A 19,941-nucleotide genomic window follows, 5' to 3' on the forward strand; every position below is an offset into this window, starting at 1 on the left:
GTAATAATACCTGGACACATTTATTAGCAACAAGATCTTAAAATTTCTTTTGTAGTTTTAGTTTAAAATACCTTCCTCTATGTGTTTAGTATGGGGAGACAAACACTTCCTAGTATCAATGATAACAGTTTTATTCATTAAATATCAGTTAATTCATAATTTTGAATATGTCTAGTGGCAAATGTATACATTTGCTGAATAGATTTGGTTTATAGACCCGTGCACAAACATACCACTCATAGGGGCTGAGAAGGTGGATCAGTTGTAGACACTCATAAGGGCTGAGAAGGTGCATCAGTTGTAGACAGCTTGCCTTAAATGCACGAGACCCTGGGTTTGATTCCTCAGCACCACCTAAGCAGAAAAATATAGAAGTGGTACTGTGGCTCAAGTGGTAGAGCACTAGTCTTGAGCTGAGGAGCTGAGGAATGGCATCAAAGCCGAGTTCACCACCGCCGACAAATTAAATCAATAAATAAAACTCATACTCAAGGACATTAATTTCAAAGATTAATTACCATTTTAGTTAAAGGCAGAATGCCAAGATATAGCAAAGCTTTAAGAAGAATTCAACACCTGACAAGTAAAAATTTAGCTATTACAACAACATATATAATCACCACTCAAAGAGAAAGAGGCACTAAGAATGAAATACTTTTTATAACATTTCTTAAGAGATTCAGGCTCTACATTAATTATCATAAAATGTGACCTTCAAAAACTCCAGGTGAGCCTGAGTCTTAAGGGCCTCTACAAAAATTGGAAGAGAGAATAATCAGCCTGGATTTTTCAAAGGGTTTTTGTTAAGGTATTGTACATACAAATCACCATTTTATAAGTCTCTAAAGAGTTCACTTCTTGTTCGACAATCTCATCACTTTGTTCTCTCTCTGATTTTCCCTCCTGTTCCTGTCCACAAGAGGTATAGCTCATTATGAATATAATATCTACAGAGTACAACTGCTGCATTTATTTCTCTGTTCTCCTTGAATTTCTGTGGCTCCTTCAATGTCCATAAAAAGATAAACAAGAACAGAAAAATCCCTCTTGTTTCCAATTCCTGGAATTCATTTAAATATAAATACCAGTAGTTTTATGAGAGTGTCAGACTCTGTCCACACATCCTGAACACTTATACTTCCTGCACCCAGTCATAACTCCAACTGGATTCTTAGGTCCACAAAGTAATTCTTTTCACTTTCCACACAGGAAGAACCTGAGTGTCAGAAAGATTAAGTAACTTACTGGAAATACTGAGCTGAGCATAGTGGCTCAGATCTGAAGATCATAGTTTGAAACTAACTCATGTTGACATATCCGTTACATGTTTATCTCCAGTTTAAGGCCACCTGGACATCAAAGTAACCCATCTTAGCTACAAGAGTCTGGCTATCCTGAGCCACAGAGAGAAGTTGGAAGAGCATCAGCAAATGCTCTTGCCCAATTTCTAGGGAGTGGCTTGGTGCCAGCTTAGTAAGGTATAGCTACACCAGTGAAGGGGAGTAAAACAGAAGTGTTTATAAATAAAAGCACTGGTCTGAATCCTCAAAATAAGGAACCCAGTCTGTGTGGACCAAAAAGTCTCTAGCATGAGGTTCTTTTTAAATTAACAAGCACGATTTTAGATTTTTTCAGAGTGGGATGGTGTATAGTTACAGGCAATGTCTGCTATGTCAGGTAATGCAGTCTGCTCTTTCACATGTTACCCAATAGCCAGATTTCAACACAAATGACTTCAATGAGATTGTTCAAATTATACTGTGACTTTTACCTCTCATGAATCAAAATTCTGTCAAATGATTTCTGAATTCCAGATGTTCACACACGTTTCTCATGATATTTTCTACTATATTGTCTTTATTATTGATGTTCATATCACTTTTTTGTTGTTGTCTTTTTTGTACTTGCTATTTTTAGGGCTTGAACTCAATGTTTAATGATCTCTGTTGTATTCTTTGCTAATGGCTTATGACACACTATTCCTTGAGCCACATCCTCAACTTCTGCTTCCTGCTAGATAATTGGAGATAAGTTTTCACATTTTTGTCTGTTTGGACTGATATTGAATTAAAATATTCAGGTCTTAGCCTCCTGAGTTTCTATGATTCTACACATGAACAACTAACACCAAACTTTCCTATACTGTTATTTTAATTATGTGTTAGAAGAAAGTGGAAGTATATTGGTGTTAAGTGTACAATTTTTAAATACAAGTTTGAATCAACTAGATATGATGTAATTGCTATCAATTTTAAGTTAAATCAATGAATATTACACATTCCAAAGAAATATAATTGAAAAAAATGCATTATCATTTTCTTTAAACAAGTAATGAAACTATGAATTTCTTTCACTTTACAATTCATGTTTTATATAACTTTAATTAGCAGACTTCTGTGACTAAAAGTAAATATATTAATTTTATACTACAAGAGGCAAAGTGATTATAGTTAAGGATAAATATTTCATCAGCCAGAAGATAAGTTTTTGAGCATTCTCACTATAAAGAAATGTTACACGCAGAAATTAATGGATATGATGTAGCTTGATCATTAAGCAACATATAAATGAATGGGATTGCCACTTCATACTTCATAAATGTGTAAAAAATAATTATGTAGCTAGGGGCCAATGGCTCATGCTTGTAACCCTAACTACTAAGGAGGCTGACAGGTGAGAATCATATTTCAAATCCAGCATAGGCAGGAACGTCCATGAGACATATCTAGACTATGACTTCTCATGTTGGAGAAGAGGAAAAGTATGAAAAAATTCAAGATTGTTGACTATTCCCCAAGATGATTCTTCTTTATCAGCTATAGCAATGCAAGAAGCTTTGGTTACTCTTAGTATCATGCTTGTTTATATTTAGAAACATTATTTGTTGCTGGGTTATAAGCTGCAAACACTTGAGTATTAATAAAGAATCATTTCCTAGAGAGTAAAGTTGCTGTGTAAACAAACCTAAAATATAAAGACTTAGCATTGTAGAAACTATTTTCTATCTATATCACAATGTGTAGGTGTAGATTTTGTTTCCCATTGTTCCAGGGGACCCATTCTTGTTACCTTTTTTTCACCATCTAGTGATCCTATAACATCCTATATCATCCTGGGATTGCTGTATCTTTACTGGATTCTCTAATTTCTGTTGGAAAGTTAGGAAAGATATAAAATTGACTTACTGTTTCTGTTTTACCTTATTTTTTATTACCTTACAACTGTAAATCAAAGTGACATAAATCATCTTTATAACATTAGAAGACAGATTTCATTTCTATATTCTTACCCTAGCTTTCTACAAAACTTTGGTACTTAGTGATTCCCAAATGTGAAAATGAAGAAAAGGACCTTCTTATTTAAATATTATTTAGAATTTCAAGAATTCATTAATTCAAGGCCCTTAGTAGTATGTATATCATACATGTGTACAAACATTGTGGCAACTTTTTCTTATTCTCAGAAACTAGGACATGTGGTAACCTTGTGGTTGCATTAGGAGAGGCTGTAGTTGAGTTAGTTTACTAAATCAAATTTTCTGTAAAATATTTCTACAAGTTAATTAACTTGAACAATCCATATTTATCATTTTACAGTTCTAATGGACAAAAATCTAAAATAATTCTCACTAGATGAAAATTGAGCCACCTACAGAACTGAAATATTTTTCAGATGATTCTAGTGGAAAACGCATTTACTTCCTGTTCCGCTTTCCAGAAACTTCAGAATCTGGATTGTTGTCTTTTCCTTTATCTTCTAATGTAGCATATTTACATCTTTCTGATGGTTCTTACCTAATAATGTCCCTCTCGAACTACAGGTGGGACTTTTGCGTATACTTTCCCCATCTGATAATTATTCAAATTTGTGTTCCTTAGGTAATGAAAGGTGATTATTTTACAAACATATATAAAATGTAAATCTAAATTTGATGGATTAGATATTTCGGGACTATAGATATTTTGGGAAGGTATTTTACTGCCTACCACAATGAGTGTGTAAGCATTCTTTCTACTAAAACCTGCTATCTTTTCATTAATTTTGAAAAGGTATTTCTTCAACGAAATATAACTAAAAAAAATTTAGTTCCTGAAAGCCTTTAATCCTGATTAAAACATTGTCATGTACTAGAAATCTTAAATGTCAGAGAGCAGTTCCTGAAGCAGTTCTGGCACTATCACTCTTTGTATATTATGCTTACAATCTCCTCTTTTCAAGAGCATTTGTGTGTTATTATTTTGGAATTATGGTTAATAGTTATTTGACTGATATTTTTAAAGAATGCACCACCAATCCTGGTTCTCTTCTTCTAACTTTTTTATGTCTAATCTATTTCTGAAATAAACACAGCTATTTGAATTACATGAACTGCTTATTGAAGTGTGAAGAGGAAAAGAAGAAAAAAATGTCCCTGTGTGTATGTCATGCAGAAAATGTACCTAAACGCTATTTATCTTAACATCATATATTTTTCATTTTGTTTAGATTCAGATAAAATTTAGCCTTTCAACTCACACAATGTTAATGCAGTCTTATTTCATGCCTACCAAAAGCAAACAACAAATTACTATATATTTAATTTTTTATTTTTAAAATTATTTATTTTAAAACACTATATTTTTAAAAACTAGCCAAAGCAAATGGTTTATTAAATATTTAGAGTTGTGTTTAGACTCTATTGTTGAAACTAGTAAGGGGAAAAAATCACGTTTTCCTTCTTCCTTGAGCCATTCTGATTTACTTCATCTATTTCTGAAAGAATAAAATTCTGGCTTTGAAGCATTTTGCTTGATATGCACAATGTCTCATTCTTCCTTTATTAATAGGAGAATTTGGAGAAAGGATGAGAATTCTCACTAGAAAAAGGAGCAGAGGAAAAGAGAAGTGAGAAATCTAGATATTTTGTTCTTCCTCATCTCAATCACAAGGTCTGGATAATGATTGTGGGTGTGAGATACAGTGCTCTAGAGTGATTATACACATTTATAGAAAAAGTTAACGCCTCAAGTGACCACATATAGAATGCTTATTTATTTAAAAAAATAAATGTAATAAATATAGCATCAAACAGGAAGTGTTATCTGTTTAGTACTTGTTTAGTATTTCTAAAATACTGAAGTGCTGTAGGAAACTATCATAAAGGTATACAAGAATGGTAAGAAACTAATATCTTAGTATCATATTCTAATATTAGCTTAATTCTTCTTGTGTTTGAGTTTTGCCTCAATTTCACATGCTATATTCTTTCAGTATATAAGTTGAAAAAAGATTCTCTCTGGAAATATGCTATTTTTATAGCTAAGGGAAAAGAAGTTAACTCTTAAACCCAGACAATTGGATAGAAATCTTCCCCTAGAAATAGCCTTTCACCACTTCTGGTTCATTTTTGTAAGCTGAAGTAAGTCAAATGCTCCATCTTGACATTGCAGAGTAGAGGTAAATCTCACCTACAGGAAGCTGATGCAGGACAAATTAATATGCCAAAATATGCAACATGAGATGAAGAGGAAAAAAAGATAATTACAATACGATCAGCCATACATTCCATCACACCCCTCTGCATGAAGGAAGCTACTATGTACCTTTGTTTCTAAAACTACTGAGATATTCAAGTCAGATCTTTTATGCTTGTATATTACTGGAATTAGAGAACATCTTGATACTGAGACAGCAGAAAATCTCAAAGAAAGCTGGACTAATCATTTCAATACTGCATTTTGTTCTGCTAGGACAAGAAACCATTTTATAGTCAATACTTTATACTAGTAATTTTTTTTGCACAACTGGATTTTGTTAATATATGTGACGATCCACCAGAATCAATGTCTTCCTTTATCTGCATCTTGTGCAGACAGCATAGTTAAGAAGATGTAGGAGTTCATCAGTAATACTTTTTTAAAATGCAAAAAATGTGGACTGGGAGCCAATATAAATATTTTTCCAACATCACCTTCCACATCCTCATTCTTCCTTCCTAGGAAACACATCTAATCAATAAAAAGGCTTAAATTTTTGGCTCTTGAACTTGAAAGTGGAAACAGAATGTTATGGATGTTGGAGATGACTGTTAATGTTTTTTACATAATAATGTAAAATATTATGTAATAATGTAAACTAATAATGTCACATGCAAGAGCCCTGAGTCCTAAAGGTCTTAACACTGTACTTCCTTAGTGATGTGACAGTAATGTCAGCCTTACTGGGCTTAGTATTGTTTTTCACTTCCTTTTCTACCACCTAACCTAAATTATAATACATAGTAATGGAATGAAAAAGCAAAGTCATCTTAAGAAAGTCACTTAAGGCTCTGGGAATGTGGCTTCATGGTACAGTGATTGCTTAGCATGCATGAAACCCTGGGTGCGATTCCTCAGTACCACATAAACAGAAAAAGAAGTGGTGCTATGCCTCAAGTGGTAGAGTGCTAACCTTAAGCCAAACAAGAAAAATCTCAGGAAGAGTTCCCTGGCCCTGAGTTCAAGCCCCAGGACTGGCAAAAAAAATTCATTTAACTAGTAAATGCCAAATAAAGAAACTATACTTGGAATATATTATTGCTCCTTCCAACTATGACCTAACAATAGTTCTTAATTCATGTACTTTACCTATAATAGAAGACTGCGTTGAGAAAAAAAACATTTTGTTGGTAGGTCATGGCAATTAATGTCAAGAATATGCTTAGATATCAGGTGAGGATTAATCTAAGTCTAAGTGAGATTTGGAAAATTTTTGGTCAGTTTTGGCACCAAAAATGCACCAGCTAATTAATAGTTGTGATAGAAGTGAAGGAATAAATCCAGATGCAAGAAATAAATGATAATAATAACTAAATTATACCGGAAACTGTTCTAGGGAACCATTTTTGGTTATTAAAGAACTAGTTATCAAGTAGGCTTATTCCTCATTCCTTTAGCATTCTAAATCACTTAGGGTAGTTCTTAATCTCTGTGAGATAAGTTTTATCCCATTCTATGCTGTTGTTTCATATCTGATCTCCTTTGCTTTCTAAAAATCTCAATTTCTCTATTTTTCTACTAAAAATTAATTATACTAAGTCCACCAATGCAGACCTCAGAGGATGCTAAATTAAGAGTCCAATGGCTCATGAGTCTTTAATGTAACAACATGGAACAGGATGACATATTTATTGCTACCTCAAATTTTCTGAAAAGCTGCAAGGTCATCACTTGATTCAAATTTGCATTATTTGTCTACAGTGTCATTAAGTGCACATACATGCAAATATGAGACGGGTGCTGGTGGCTCACACTTGTCATCCTAGGTACTCAGGAGGTTCAGACCAGAGGACTGGGGTTCAAAGCTAGCCTGATCACGAAAGTCCATGAGACACATCTTCAATTAGCTTCCAGAAACCCGGAAGTGGTGCTGTAACTAAAGTGGCAGAGCACCCAACTTGATCTGAAGAGCTGAGGCACATGCCCAGGATCAGAGTTCATGCCCCACGACCAATGAAAATGTGAAATGTACTTGAAGTTTCCCCAAAAGAAACTACGAAGTCAATAGTAATCTTCCCAAGCAGAAAAAATTTTCCAATATGACTCAGTGCACCTACTTTTGCTGAGTTATTTAAGTTATGGCTTCTTTGCTGCACATATTCTCTTCTTTTAAAAATTGTCAAATATTACCTTTATAATAAACTGCATCTAATATTTCTTGGTTCAAGAGAGAAGTCCATACAGTTGATGTGACTTGATTTTCTTACTGTCTTAGTTCAAAGCCAACTCAGGAAGGAGAGTCTTCAAACTCTTATCTGTAATTAAACACCAAAAATCCAGAAGTGGAATTTTGGCTCAAGCAGTAGAGTACTAGCTTTGGGGGCAGGTGGGCAGGAAAGACAAAAGACAACTGTTCAGGGACAGGGTCCAGCCTCTGAGTTCAAGCCCCAGAAGCGGCACAAACTAAACAAACAAAGAAGAAACAAAAAACCCCACATATTTCTTTGGGACCATCTTTAAAACACTGCTTTGAAAAGAGGATCCTTTTGCTGATCATACTCACTGAGTCCTGCTTTTTGGAATCCTTATTGATATGGTGAACTCAGGACCAGAATAAAGAAATGGATATCTGACTTTTGCAACAAGAGAATCATCTCAGGAGTTAAATATTCATGCATAAGACATTTTAAAACCTCCATGTCTTTGTTTCTTTGTAGTAGAACACTGTAAAACAATGTTATTTCCTTTTTTTCCATGCTGGCCTTCAAATGGCATATTGTTTCCTTTTGTAATACTGTCAACTAGAAGTTTACAGACAAGTTTTATGTCTAAAGTGCACACTCGAAAAAGATAGGGACAGAGTTCCCTTCAAGCCTTGGATTATATTCTTGTACAGTAAAAATGAGAGCACAAATTAACTTGAACTTTGTCATTTCTCTATGTTCAATTTCTCTCCTGGATTCAGTTTCTACTTCCTGTAAACGTTCCTTCCACTTACTTTCGGTAACAACCTATGGTATTGCTCCAGGAAAATGAATTTTTTCTGGCTTCATTGAGATAGCACAAAGGCATCTTTAGACACGAGGTAACACGTGTTTCAGAGACAACTTAGTAATGAGAAAATATGGAATTTGCATGGCTTATAAAACATTATCCACGTACATATGGCTGTATAAGACGATGTTAAGTGAAATGAACCCCAAATACGGACACAACTTGTTTTTTTCTTTCTTACTATTGTTTTTAATGTATCTACCATGTATTATGTGATTTTTTGTTTCTCTTCTATTTTCTTCCTCCATGGTATAACCCGTTTCCACTGTATTTGAGGTCGGTGAGCTGCAACTTGCATATACATTTTTCTAATGTGGGGAGGGGAAGGGAAATAAAATGCTGAAATAAGTATACAGTATGACCCGTTGTTACAATGAGATGAACAAGACACTATGTTGAAAATGAACTTTACTAGTTGGGGATGGGAGGGAAGAGTTGGGGCAGTGTGGAGAAAAGGAATGACAGGGGAATAACAAAAGAGGATGTAACAATGTTCGGTAGATTATGTACTCATTAACTTACTTATGTAACTCTAACCCCTGTGTCCACCATTTTCACCATAAATAAAAAACATTATCCTGGAGTACATTATGTTCAAATTTCCTAAGTGCTCTGTTAATTAAGACCAATTTTAAGTGGGAAGAAGGTTCTCAGAAACATTTTTTGTCAGTGTTTGTGTTGTGCATTATTACCCAAGTGTACATAAGTTAACAGAAGGAGAAACAATAGGAATAGGAGAAAGAGAAGTTCTGTGTTTAAGTATAATGGTTCAATACTCTATAGAAGACTCTGCAAATAAGACAACGTTGAAATAATAAAGCCAAGGCCAGTATGTAGATCTATGGGAGTGACATAGAGAAAGCATTATTACTAAGTGGAACATGAAGGATGAGACCACTCTCTTTCTTCTACTAGCTCTAAATCATGATAGGTAATCATGAAAATTTATAAAAATTAGAATGGAAGAATAATTCAGGTTCCAAGCCAGTTAGTTCTAAGACCATGGACTTAACTGGAAAAAAGTCCTTTTCGAGAGAGCAGGAATTATACTAGCAATGAACTAGTGGCTAAGATCGCATTTCTTTTTCTTTTTCTTTTCTTTATATTGTAGATATTTCCTACTTATTACAAATGAGGAAACCACGGAATCTGTTTCATTGTGTCTTGTTTATTTTACTTCGTAGAATTTTTCCAAATCTTTCCAGTTCCGTATGAATTTGAAGTATAGAATTCCACCGTGCATACATAAACCACATTTTGTCAATTCGTTCATCTACTGAGTGGCATATTATTTTAAAACATGACTGCATATAAGTATCACTTAGTGTCATTCAAAAATGAGAGATGTCACCTCCAGAGACATTCTAAAAGCATGATTTCTAAGTAAGATAGGATTTTATGGTGGTATGAGTTTTGAGATATCTGGATGAGTCTCATGTATGTCTTGCATACATGATAAAAATGGTAGTGTCAAAAATATTTCCTTTGAGAAAGATATAGGAGCCTGCCAGAAGTATAAAATAGTTCAGATAATTTTGAAGTATTTAGAAATGCAAGGTCAAGTATGTCTCTTTAAATAATAATTATGTAAGTGGAAGGGCAAAAGAAGGGGAAGAGAAAAAATAAGTGACAGCAGATAATTGTCCCAATAGAATATAAAAAACATAATCTATAATTTTCAAGTTAAAGAGAGACCAATAGAACAAATGCAAAATATTTACTTGACTTTATCCTACTTTAATGCTCCAATGGCTTTCATAAAATGCAGATGCATAGTTTTGTGTGTTCTGTCATTTGCTAAGCATTTCGTCCAGAAAAGGTTATCAATTACTTATAAATGATGCATAATTCCTAGGTATTCCAGTTATCACTTACACTCTTGATTGAGATATCTCTGTATAAACTCAAAATAACGGACAAAAAAAACCCTTAAAATAAACATAAATCACACGTTTGTTTTAAACGCTGTAGTTTACAGAGTTTTTAGCCAAAACCAAAAACGTCTATTTAGATATTCTTCATTTTGTGTGAAGAATTTTTAACAATAGTTTATTTGCTGACATGTAATTCACTTGCAATATACTATCTCCTTCTATTGTATACACTTAAGTGCTTTGGAAGTGAATTGTAACTTCATAGGTTTTCAAAGCCTAATTTTCACAAGCTTGCATTTCTTAAAATAGAAATGCTAAAAATTTTAGAACAGACATTAAAATAGATAAAAAATTCTGTTAATAGAATTTGTCCAGCATACATGCTCTGTAGTGTGTATTTTCAAAATTTTATTTTGGGGATTTTTCCAGGGTCTCACACATACTATTTAAGTGCACTGTCAATGAACTACAATTCCCTGTCCAAATACTTCTTTTTACTTCTCTTTAATACATTCATAGAAGTATAATGAATTGATCCTATACAATTCTTTTTTACCTTTGAGACTTGAAAACTTGCTTGCTAAAATGATTGCAGTATTATACAAATGGATCACTGTGAGTAGTTTATCAGTTCCTCCACAATGCATTACAATATTTTGTGTCATCTTTTTATATTAGAGTCATACCAGTGATTTTTCTTTTTCTTTTTTTAAGATACTAAAGAGGAACTTATTTCATATGCTCCACTTATTGACTATTAATTTACACATGTTCTTTAAAGAAATATCCTATTCAGGAAAAATTATATAGAAATAGAAGGTATAAAAATATTTAAGATTAAGAATCATTACAGCATTCACATTTTAGCATTAACAAATATGTTACGTCTATCTGTTGGATATGTTTTCACTTCGGTTATAGTGTCCTTTGAATTATGAGTATAGTGTCCTTTGAATTATGAAAGGCTATCACTTGATATAATCCAGTATCTTCTTGCTTTTCTTTAGCAACTAATGCTTTCCATTTAGAAACATTTACTGATAGAATGTCATGAATTTTTACATTTATCTCTTATCGGTTTTACATCTCATACTTAGTTTGATAATCATTTTTTATTTTAAATTTTTGTATAAGGATTGAGGTAGGCCAGGTGCCTGTAGGTCACACCTGTAATCCTAGTTAATCAGGAGTCTGAAATCTGAGGATCACGGTTTAAAGCCAGCCCGGGCAGGAAAGTCCATGAGACTCGTATTTCTAATAAACCACTAGAAAGCCAGAAGTGGTGCGGTGGCTCAAATATTAGGGTGCTTGCATTGATCTGCAGAGCATATGGACAGCGCCTAATCCCAGAGTTCAAGCTCCATGAGTGACAAAAAACAAAACAAAAGAAACAAAAAAAGGGATTGAGGTAGTAGTCTAAGATCATTCTTTAAATCTCGAGAGAAAATAGTGCCAATACACCCATTTAAGATTCTATTTTTTCTTTCATAAAGTCATAGGATAGTTTTCAAAATCAATTGACCATAAACTGAGAATTTATTTTTGACAAATCTGTTACATTCTTCTATGTGTCTGCTCTTGTAGTAGAACTATGTTGTCTTTACTACTAAACATGGTAAAAAGATTCAAAGCTAGTATGAAGGCTGAAGATACACAATTTTACAAGATTGTTCTAACTGACCTGTATTCCTTGAATTTACATATGAGTTTATTGAGCAGGTGGACCAATATTCTACAGAGATATCTAGATGTTTGAAAGTGACTCATATTTTGTACCTTGTAAAAACACAAGACCCCAGATATTATATATAGAAAAATGTCTTCAGAGAATACTTGAAACAATTAAAATTAATTCAAGAATGAGTTACGATTTAAATAACACTGTAACATAACAAAGCTGAATGATAACAACTTGAGCTGTACAACAGAGGAGAGTGAGAGGGGAAACAATGATGTACCACATAGGAGCTATATGTCATTGCTATTGTGTTTCAAAAAACAGAAAGACTTCAGAGAAGAGAAGGAGAAAAATAACGTTTCCTGAGACAAATTTCTTTTTAATCCATCTAATAGTTTGTACTAAAAGTCAGTGAAAATGGGAAAAAAATAAAATAGAAATTAAAGCATTGTATATACCTGTTACAATGTAAAGAAACTGTAACAGGAATATGATAATTTCCAAAGAAATAAGAGAAAGAATAGTTAAACTCTAAAGGGAAAAATAATGAAGAGACAAAAGAAGCAAAGTAAATCCTTTATCAATAACAAACACAAGAGTTTGGAAGTGGAAAGGCAGTGGAAATATTCTAAATAACAATAAAAATTGCTAACGTGGATAGAATATGTATCACATGTTATCATATATAATTTTGAAAGGGCATACTAGGAATGAAAGTTTGAAAGTCATGGTTTAAAACACTATTTGGATTATTACTAGACAGAGTAGCTCTGTGGTAAACCATTGGCCTTGCATATGTGAAGCAATGGTGTGATCTCGCAAGCATTACAAAGTACACACAAAGCACACACACACACACACACACAAACCACATAAACACACACACACAAATATACACACCACATACACACATTTGGAATATTGATTTTATTATATTAAACGGAGGAAATTATCACAAACAGTAAAAGTATGTTAATATATGAAATCATAATATTGCTCGTACCATTTAAAAGGTTAGTAGAAATAATATAGTTTCAATATACTTGGATTTTAATAGATTAAGTAAATCGAAAATTAATAGAAGACATTAGAACCTTTGCAAATAAGTTTTAAATAATAATCATTTTGAAACAAGTGTACTTTTATTTTGACAAAAGTTTGATGTTACTGGTGTTTTAACTAAAGATTTAGTATGTGATAGCGAGGTGCTCTATATAACACTAGCGATGGCTACATCTCTAATCAGTTCACTCTGAATAGTTTTATAATAAGGTCTCATAGTTTCCCAGTCTCTCCCGAATTACAAACCCTATTTACAATTCCCACCATAGCTAGAAAATGGATGCAACAAACCACCATGCCGAGCTCAAACTTTTTTTATTAATTTAAGTACAAATATTTCCAAAAAGTGATCAGGTAATGAAGGCTTTCTTAATAAAGTAAGTGCTTCTTGAAAATGCAGTAAATATTTGTTACCTGGACAAATATGTTTATATATATAAGAAAATAAATGTATTTAAATTCAGTAACCATATAAAAATTAAGAAAATAATTTCAAATAGCCAAATGTTACATATTTTAAAAGCAAAATATATGTGACTGAATAATATACATGTGTAGAAATCATGCAAAATTATATTAACTGATCCTACAACTCTGAAAATAGAATTACCCTAAAGAAACAAAAGGAAACATTTAAGCTCAAAACTTGAAAATTAGAAAATAAAATGAAGTAGGGGCTGGGACGGTAGCTCAGTGGTAGAGCGATTGCCTTCCATGCATGAAGTCCTGGGTTCGATTCCTCAGCACCATATAAGCAAAAAGGAAAAAGCTGGAAGTGGTGCTGTGGTTCAAGTGGTAGAGCACTAGCCTTGAGCTGAAGAGCTGAGGGACGGGACCCAGGCCCAGAGTTCAGGCTCCACAACCGAACCCCCCCCCAAAAAAAAAGAAAAGAAAATGAAGTGTACTCTTTAGTTGACTTAATTAAGTGGAAAAGCTCTGTATATGAATTTTATAATAAAAAATGCATGAACAAAGTAAGCAAAAGTACCCATTGATCAATAGCAACAGCAAAAGCATCAGTAGTTCTTGTTTTGAGTGTACAAAAATATCGATGGAAGATATCACAATGTTCCTTCCCTAAGAAATGTATTCATTACCTCATTTATGTAACTTGAACCCCTATGTACCTTACCATTATAATAAATTTAAATTGAAATTAAAAATAAACCAAAATATACATATATATACCAATTAAGAATTCTTAGAAGCCATTGGTTAAAATTTTTGTAAACAACTTCCCTAAATACCCAAGGAATATACTTTGATGATACTATTTAAAGACTTCAACCTCAGCAGAAAACAACAATTTAAAAAACTGTTACAAAGTAAAGTATTAAATCAGAATATATTACTATTAATAATAATCATAAGATGATTTTATAGTCGTAGTCAAATATGTAAGAAATGAGGCAATTTGCCATTCATCTGCACTTAATAAGTGAGAAAGAATTTTCTAGGTCTTTTTAAATTATCATAAGTTTAATGAAATTATTCTGTCACATCATATGATAATCAGATAAAGCTGATATTAGAGCAAAGAACAGATTGTATTAAGTTTTTGGATGTTAATGTATATACTTATTTTGGTTGTGGGAAAATGTGGGGATTTCAATTTGGGGTATATTGTTCTTGCAGGCCGGGATTCCCTTTCCACAAGAACATGCATCTCATCTGTCCTTTTAGCCTTCCCATCATCAATGGCATCAGAGTTGCACACCAACTTGTCTAGCTTGCTACCTTGACTGACCTGGATCCACAGTCCTTCCAATCTTAGTCTCTAGATAGTGCAGTTTGGTAGAAATGATCCAATTCACCCAGCTATAGATTGAGAAGTAAGTCCACTAAACTTTTGGTTTGCGTTCTGTTCTCAAGCCTCCAAAATAGTTAAGAGTACACATGTGATCCCCTGTTGCCAAGCAATAAGAATATTTTAAAGCAACTAGACATATATATGACTTAGGCTTGTGAATACCTCAGGAAAAGTATAAAAGAGCAGTGAAGCATAGAGGACAGCCAGAATTTAACTACCTACTCAAAGGCTGAATAAGCAAAGCTAGCTACTCGGGAGTCTGAGATCTGAAGACCACTGTTCAATCATGAAAATACAAGCGATTATCTAAAAACAAAAAACAAAAAACAAAAAAAAAAAAACAGAATTGTAGCAGAGGCTGAAGTGGTAGACCACTATCCTTGGGCACAGAAGCGGAGGAATAGTTTCCATGGCACTATCAAGCCTCAAGAATGATGAATGCATGCATGAGCACATGCACATGAGCGTGTGTGTACTCGCACATGCATGCACACATACACAAACACATATGAGTATTTCAATGTGAAGTTTTTATTTTTTTATCTTGCTGTACTTTATTTCCCTGTATTAGTTCACAAATTAACAAAATCCGCTAAGGACCTATTTAAATAAAATTCATCATGTTTCTCTAAAATCTACTCTCTTTTTGAAAGTCTGCTTTTATTTGACCGAAAAGTAAATTATTCAGGAAGTCAATTCATCACTCTCAAGTTTATAATATTAGATGATTGTTTAGGTTCCTCGTAGCAATATGATTTTGTGAAATCCTGCATCAAGTAATATATTTCTTTCATTAGAAGAGAACCCTCTGTCAAACAATTAATAATAGCTTATTCTCCTTCTGGCATTCATCTGTGGTTTTATTTTCTTCATATATTTCATGATCTGTCTGTGTATGCCAAAGACTGCCGTGAAAATAAAACACCCTTCTCAGCGCTTAGCATGTGTATACCATTCATAGATACGGAAATTGCTTTGGAATAAATAATGTTCACCCTATCTTGAGAAAGAAGAATTGGTTTCTCAGCACTTTAGGTAAGAACTTGAGGGAAAGAAACAAAAGGAAAAGTGAGGAACAAACAACTCAACACATAGATTCAAATGAAACAAACAACCCAAGAAAACACAAATTAATTCAGTACTCAAGAACCTGCAGGAAACGAAAGATTTAAAAAAATCAGCTATGACAAGCTTATGAAATTCGTGAATACATGGGATTGCAATTTTGTGAGGATAGTGGCAAAAGCCCAAACTGAACAGAAAGTTCTGTGCACAATGCCATACAGCTGTTGTTCTAAATTCCAGGAAGAATAACATCAAGTGGATGGAGGCCAAGTTCATACACAAGTAGGAAGCCAGTTTCTAGCTGAAAAATAATCAGGATAACTTGGGGCTGGGGGCATGACAAAGTGGTAAGAACACACATTTAAGGGGACAAAACACTCAATTCAAACTCTAATATTAGGAGTATGAAAGAAAAAAGCTATGATTTTAAATAATTAGAACAATTGTAACACTTGAGTATTCTAGTGGAGAAAAATCCATTAGAGAGATAGAATGAACCCACGTTCCAATGCTCCTTTAGTGATAATGTTTAGTCCTACTTCAGACAAAACAGAGTTACCTTGCAAATGAGCATGGATGTGCATTTGGGTGATGGAAATACTCTACTCACACAGGTGTAAATTAAATAGATTTTTGGGGGTAGATTGTAGTTCTTGAACTAAGAGCCTTGGTGTTGTCCATGAGCTTTTTCTCTCAAGGCTACCACTCTAATACTTGGAGCCACAGTTCCAATTCTGATTTTCTGTTGGTTGTTTGGAGATAAGAGGCTCATGGACTTTCCTGCACAGGATGGCTTCAAACCAAGATCGTCAGATCTCAGCCTTCTGAGTAATCCTGATTCCAGGCATGAGTCGTTGATGTTTTTAAGAATTTAGTAAATTGTATAGTTACAGAAGTTATAAATTATGATTGTAACCTGTGTAATATATGTGTGTATGTATAGATCAATGCATACACTTAGAAATATATTAAAATATTTTTGCATCTAAAGTAGATTTATGAAATATTCCTTCATTAAAGATATAATGGAAACAAAAGTTAATAAGGAGCAAAACAAAGGTAATTGTTACACGTTTCTTTTTGTTGAATGGAATATGAATTGTGAGAATCAGTTTGGGAAAACCATCTCTACTTTAACAAAATGGATAATTGCTATTATTTCCAATCCATCTCTTTGCCCATATTGTGCATCCTCACACATGAGTGTCAAAATCAAACCACACTTTTTGCCTTTGTATTTAACTCACCTGTTATAATTTAGGGGCTAGATGAAGTAATCAAATAAAGATTAAAATAATAGTAAGTGAGGCTATTAGTGACAGCTGAAAAACATTTTAAATATGATAACTAATTAAATTACATATTTCTTACTTTTACTCTGTTGTTATGTCCCTCATTCCCACATTAGGAAAGTACATAGAAGGTTCTCACTAAATTATATCTAATTATTAAAAAAATATTGAAAGAATATGGGCACAGTGTGGTTTTAGCTTATTGAAACCTGTATGGGGTAGTGTGTTTTTGAGGACTTGCAATACGTTGTGATGGAGATGAAGGGAGGGATGTGCTTATTCTGGAAAACTGGCTAGAGGATTGCTCCCAGAAAGATAGTGATGAATTCTTCCAAAAGGACAGTAAAATCACTTTCACAACCATGTTCACTACTGCACTCTTCACTGTAGCCAAGTTATGGAAACAGCCCAGATGCCCTTTGGCGAAGAAATGGTTGGCAAAAGTGTGTCATATATACATAAGTGGAATGTATTTATCCATTATGAAGACTGTTACGTTATTTGCAAAGAAATGGATAGATCTAAAAATATGTTAAATAAATGAAGTCAAACCAGACACACAAAGGACCCATGTTCTGTCTCATATTTGGAAGCTAGAACTTTATACAATTTTACACAGCAATATTAACCAAATCATGCTATTTGTAGAGGAGTATTTAAAAGATGTAATTTTTTTTATAAAATTGAACTTTTAATCCAACAAAATAAATACCAGGAAACTATCACTTTGAAGATGTGAGGGGAAGTCAAAGGGAAAGAATAAAAAGAGTTATGGAGGAAGAAAGTGAAGACATGATATTCAATGCAGATAGTATGAAACTAGAAAAAATTAAAGTGTGGTGAGGTTTAGAAAGGCAGGGAAAAGTTATATAAGGATCTATTATACGTAAAAGCATTATTTATTGAATGTAAATTCCCTTGTACAACTAGTTATGATAATAAAAATATAATTAAAAACAATGGAGCCATCTGATCTTAAACTTTGTTCTCTTAAACCATGAGTCAATATAATAGTTTCCTCCTCAGAAAATTTCTTTGCAGGTATTTTCCCTTTAGTGACAGAAAAATGATCAATGCAATGAATATCAATACATCACATTGCACATCTTAAAGAGACACAATAAAAATCACAGTACAACATTACTAGTACAACATTGCACACATGGTAAGTGTTAGCCTGAGGTTCATCTCCCACTGTATCAATTAACCTCATTCTATTTTATGACTAAAATACCAGCACTTAGTCTACAAATTCTAGGAAAATTTCCCAGAATTATTGTGTACACTCATAATATTTCACTTTATCTTTGTTAGAAAATAGAGAACTGTAATATGAATACTCAAAGTTCATAATCAGTACATACCTCCCTGGTGAAAGGAAGTGCTAAAGTATAACATTCTTGATTTCTAGGTCAAAATAGCAGAAATCATATTCTATCCCTTCACTGAACACTGCACTGCCTCGGGACCCTATCTCTGTTTAAAACTGTCTTACTGAAAGAATGACCTCCCCAATTCCTGATGGAAACAGACTGCAGGTCTTATGAACCAATCATTTCCACATTGTGGCTCAACTAAGTTGATTACCATTAGAAGTATTTTGATTGCTTTTTATACCCAACATTTTGAGAGAAAGGTACTACTTTAATATGCTATTAAAGTAAGACATATAAAAATCACCTTTGACCATAGATAAATATTTTACCTTTCATGTACCCAAAAATGCAGTCTGACCTATCATTAATGAATTAAAGCCTCTCCAACTTGTGAATACAATTGGTTTAAAAAGACCTAAAGAGCTGGGAAGGTGGTTCAGTGGTAGAGCTCTTGCCTTGCATGCATCAAGCCCTGGATTTGATTCCTCAGCACCACATAAAAAAAAAAGAAAAAAGCCGCAAGTGGCGCTGTGGCTCAAGTAGAAGAGTGCTATCCTTGAGCTGAAGAGCTGGAGGAAAGCGCCCAGGCCCAGAGTTCAGGCCCCACTACCAGACTCCCCCACCCCTGAAAAAAATATATCAATACTACAATATTTGTTCAAAATTTCGTATGATACTGAAGATTCAATTGAAAACTGTTAACACTTGAAAATAACTCTTTTACTTAGGAGTAGGAAACAAAACACAAAATTAATCCTAATCATTTCAAAGACATTTATTTACACTACAAATTCACTCTGATAACTACAAAGATTCTAAAAGTAACTGAAGCATAGTGTCACAAAGGGCATAATTTAACTTCATCATGTACATTCAAAGGACTGTGCTAATAGAAAACAAAGTTATGCTAAAAATTAGCTCACGCAATTCACTTCCATTCTTTTATTCTATATATTTTAGTTTCATAAAAACTGTCTTTTGATAAAATGATGCATAAAAAGCCTATATACCCACTTACATTTTCAGATTTTAACAATGTTTATTTCAGAAATGTCTTTAGCTGTATAGTCAATGAACTGAAATAACACTAAAGTATTCAAAGGGTTTTCAGAAATTGCAAGACTCACTCTTGGATGATATTTATATTGGAAAAGATCTTCAAAAAGCCTCATTTGTTAAAGTTGTGATAGTTACTCCCACAAAAGAACTATTAATGAAGAAACCTTTGTATGTAAAATACAACTTAAAATGCATCCACAATCTGGAAGTGACAC

This window comes from Dipodomys merriami, unplaced genomic scaffold (assembly GCF_024711535.1).
Source record: "Dipodomys merriami isolate MVZ:Mamm:240054 unplaced genomic scaffold, mDipMer1.0.p SCAF_341, whole genome shotgun sequence".
NCBI classification, from domain to species: Eukaryota; Metazoa; Chordata; class Mammalia; order Rodentia; family Heteromyidae; genus Dipodomys; species Dipodomys merriami.